Below are 4583 nucleotides of genomic sequence, written 5' to 3'. Positions count from 1 at the left end.
CAGAGGACAGGGGTGGGAGAAATGGGTCAATTGTTTTGGTTTTCTAGTTTAAATCAACTGAATTTTTAAAAAATGCTACTGCAAAGAAAAGGCAGAAGCTGTTAATTAAATAAAAACAAAAGACCCAAGCGTATGCTGCCTAGAAGGAACCCACCTTAAATATAAGCACTAAGACAACACTAAGGTTAGGCTATGCTAACATCAGACACAGCAAAGTGAGACAGCAAGCACGTGTGGGCACCAAGCGGAAAGCGGGAGGGGAAGGGCGGCACACCAGGGCCCGGACGGGAGTGACGCAACAGTGGGAGTCAGGCGACAGCGCCGCACGCGGGCAGAGGCGGAGAGGGGCCTGGAGGGCGCACGCGGGGTGGCGGCGCCCAGAGGACTCTCACCGCCGGGCACACGGGTCGCCACGGCAGCTTGCCCACACCCGCGGGCACAGCCGCGCGCCCGGCCACACAGCGCAGGGTGACCAGACTCGCACCACCAAGCAGCCTAACTCCAGCGTCCACACACTCACCCTGACGACGCCCGAGCCTGACCACAACAGCGATTATAGTATGTGAATCGAATCTGCTTTCCTGTTATAAACTTTAAATAAAACTTAAATAACAGGAGAACACTGAACAGTTCCCATACCATCACACTGAACCGTAATCATCGGAGGCGAAAGCTGCTCGTGCTGAACGCATGTTGGTCTCCCTTCCCACAGCGCGCGGTCGAGGCGCCCCGGTGACGCCACACGACCCGCGCACAGTGCCGCCACGACCACGGCCAGGCCAGCGCGCACGTCTCCTCGCGGAGGACGCGTGTCTCGGAACGCGGTCTGACTAACGGGGCTGTCAGCCACGCTCAGAGCCCTGGACCCACGGCTCCCCCACCTCCCGCTGAGGGTGACCGTCAGTCTACCCTCTGCTTCTGTAAACTCAACTCTTAGATCCCAGATATGAGATCGTGGAGGATTTTCTTTCCACGTCTGACTAACTTCACTTAGACAACGCCCTCAAGGTCCATCCAACATGACCAACTCAACGGACATGAGTTTGAGCACGCTTCAGGAGATGGGGAAGGACAGGGAAGCCTGGTGCGCTGCAGCCCATGGGGTTGCAAAGAGTCGGACACGACTGAGTGGCTGAACAGCAAAAGCTGAATAACTGGAGTAGCAAATGGCAACCCACTCTGGTATTCTCAGCTGGAAAATTCCGAGGAGAGAGGAGCCTGGCACATCACCATCCAGGGGGCTGCAGAGTCAGAGGTGACTGGGCATGTGCACGGGACAGCGCTGAGTAGCCTCCCACTGTGTATGCTCACCACCTTGACCTATGCATCCATCACAGGCCTCAGGCTCTCACATCTAGGCCACTGTGAATATGCTGCTGCTGCTGCTGCTGCTGCTTCGCTTCAGTCGTGCCCGACTCTGTGCGACCCCATAGATGGCAGCCCGCCAGGCTCCCCCGTCCCTGGGATTCTCCAGGCAAGAACACTGGAGTGGGTGGCCATCTCCTTCTCCAATGCATGAAAGTGAAAAGTGAAAGGGAAGTCGCTCAGCCGTGTCTGACCCTCAGCGACCCCATGGACTGCAGCCCACCAGGCTCCTCCATCCATGGGATCTGCCAGGCAAAAGCACTGGAGCTGGGTGCCATCGCCTTCTCCGGAATATGCTGCAGAAGACCCTGATTTCACCTCCTCTGGATAAACGCACAGGAGTGGGATTGCTAGAGCAGATGGCAGTTGAGTCCTGAATGTTCAGTGAAGGACGGACGCTGAAGCTGAAACTCCAGTCCTTTGGCCACCTGCTGCAAAGAACTGACCACTGGAAAAGACCCTGATGCTGGGAAGGATTGGGGCAGGAGGAGAAGGGGACGACAGAGCCTGAGATGGCTGGATGGCATCACCGACTCGATGGACTGGAGTTTGAGCAAGCTCCGGGAGACGGTGAGTGACAGGAACCTGGCGTGCTGCGGTCCATGGGGTCGCAGCGCAGGGCACGAGTGAGCGCCTGACAGCATCGCAGCTCCAGGGCTGGCTTTCTGAGGAATCCCTGTGCCGGTTTCTGGCGTCTGCACCAAGTCACACTCCCACCCACGGAGCACGAGGCCTCTCTCGTCTCCACACCCTCCACGTGTCTCTCTTCTGGCGAGAGCCATTCTGCAGGTGTGCGGCGGTGTCTCACTCTGGTTCTGACTTGCACTTCCCTGGTGATTAGTAATACTGAGCACCCTTTCCACATGTCTGTCTGGCCGCACCACGTGGCTTGTGGGATTCTAGTTCCCGGCTGGGGACTGAACCCACACCCCTCAGTGGAAGCAGAGTCCTAACCACTGGACTGCCAGGGAACTCCCTTCCAGGAGTTTCACAGTTTCAAGTCTTACACTTAAATCTCTGGTCCATTCTGAGTTGGATTTTGTGTGTGCTGTTAAGACAAGGGTGCAGGTCCACCAGCTGCATGTGGACATCAAGTTCTCCCAACACCATGTACCGAGGAGATCTCGCTTTCAGCACGGGGGGTCCCTGGTGCTTCCGCCAGAGATCAGCGGCATCTACGGGGGGTTTCCTTCGCCCTCGGTTCTGTTCCAGCAATCTGTCCCTGCTTTTATGCCAGCACCATGCTATGTGATTACCACAGCTTTGTAGCATAATTTCAAACTAGCAAGTGTGATGCCTGAAAAATGATCTTTCTCAAGATTGCTTTGGTGATTTGGGGTCTTTGTAGAACTAGAAAAGGAAGAACACAAATGATAAGAAACATATAAAATTTAGAATTGTTTTCCCTGTTTCTGTGGAAAATGCCATGGAACTTCTACAGGGATTACACTGCATCTGTCAAAGTCTTTTGTTTAAGATCTTTGACCTTCTTGGTTAAGTTCACTCTTAACTGTTTTATTCTTTCTGACACTATGAATGGAATTGCTTTGGAGTGGTCATTGGTGTCAAGAAACAAGAATGATCTCTGTTATGCTCTGTACCCTGAAACTTCACTGAATTTATTCTGATTTTCCCTCGTGGTATCTTTAATGTTTTATACATCATTTACAAGCAGAGGTAACTTCTTCCTTTCCAACCTGGATGCCTTCTATTTCCTTTTCTTGTCCACTTGCTCTTGCTAGTATACCTGACCCCTGACCAACAGCGGGTGGAGAGGGTAGGGGTGCCAACTCTCCTTGTGGCTGAAAATCCACAAATAATTTATAGTCAATTTATAGTCAACTTCCCAAATCTGCAGCTCCGTATCCAAAGATGCAACCAACTTCCAATTGTACAGTATTACTGTATTTGAGGGGCTTTGCAGGTAGTGCGGTGGTAAAGAATCTGCCTGCCAATGCAGGAGGCACAAGTATGGCACCTGGGCCGGGAAGGTCCCCTGGAGGAAACGGCAACCCTCTCCAGGACTCTCGCCTGGACAGGGGAGCCTGGCAGGCTACAGTCCATGGGGGCACAAAGAGTCGGGACACAGCGGAGTGACTGAGCACAGCACATATACTATTTACTAATAAAAAATTTGCATATAAACGAATCCATGTAGTTCAAACCCACATTGCTCAAGGGCCAACTGTCCTTCCGTAGAAGAGACTATATGAGTGGACATCCTTGTCTCACACTGGATCTTAGAGGAAAAACTTTCAGTTTTCTCCACTGATCATGAGGCTGGCTGAGGGCTTCTCATAAACAGCCTTTACTATGCTGAGGCATTTTCTTTTACACCTGTTTTGTTGAGCTTTGTTTTAAAATCACGAACGGATGTTGGCCTTGGTCAGATGCTGCGCCTGCGTGAACTGGGCTGACAGTACTTTCTCTCTCTCCATGTGCTGATGTATCTGTGTGCACAGCTCCCTCAGGGTGTGTACAGCCTTCTTGCTGTGCTGCTGCACTGGGGATGCTAGCCTTCTGCTGAGTCTCGGACAGCAGCCTGTACTTTCTCTTCTTGTGCAGTCTTTGCTTTGGTGTCCAGGTAATGCCGGCTTCATGAAACACTGTGAAAGGAGGCTCCCTGCTTTTATTTTCTGGAAAAGTTTGAGAAGGATAAGTATTCATTTTTCTTTGAGTATCTGGTAGAATTCAGCCATGAAGCCATCTGGTCCTTCTTAAGAAGTTGGTTACTGTTCTATCTTATCTGTCATTGACCTATTAGGCTTTATTTCTTCTTGACACAGCCTTAGTAAGTTGTATGTTTCATGGAATTTATCCATTTCTTCTAGGTTCTCCAAAATGCTTGTAAATAATCATTCCTTGACCTCATTTCTGAGGCATTCATTGTAATGTATCCACTTTCAATTCTGATTTTGAGTCTTCTCTCTTAGTCTACCTAAGAGTTTTTTGTGTCTTTTCAAAATCCAACTCAGCTTTGCTAATTTTCCCTGTTGTTTTCTACTCTCTCCTTATTCCTACTCTGATCTTCATTGTTTCCTTCCGTTTCCTTTGGGTTTAGCTTCCTCTAGCTCCTCGAGTTGTGAAGTTAGGTTGTTTATTTGCCATTTTGAGACCTTTTCTCCTCTTCAGCGCAGGCATTCATGAGTGATGGTCTCATGGTGAAGCTACGGGGACGAGGGGGGCCTGTCCCAGCGCAGGCATTCACGAATGATGGT

At 50.9% G+C, this 4583-nt stretch overlaps 1 protein-coding gene across 2 annotated transcripts in view; it reads right to left on the bottom strand.

Annotated features, from left to right (window-relative positions):
• Positions 1 to 4583, bottom strand: part of CEP72 (centrosomal protein 72) — a 37329-nt gene that overhangs the window by 4443 nt on the left and 28303 nt on the right. The window lies entirely within an intron of this gene.

This window comes from Oryx dammah, unplaced genomic scaffold (assembly GCF_014754425.2).
Source record: "Oryx dammah isolate SB20612 unplaced genomic scaffold, SCBI_Odam_1.1 HiC_scaffold_20, whole genome shotgun sequence".
NCBI classification, from domain to species: domain Eukaryota; kingdom Metazoa; phylum Chordata; class Mammalia; order Artiodactyla; family Bovidae; genus Oryx; species Oryx dammah.
This window is presented reverse-complemented; position numbering and strand designations above follow the sequence as displayed.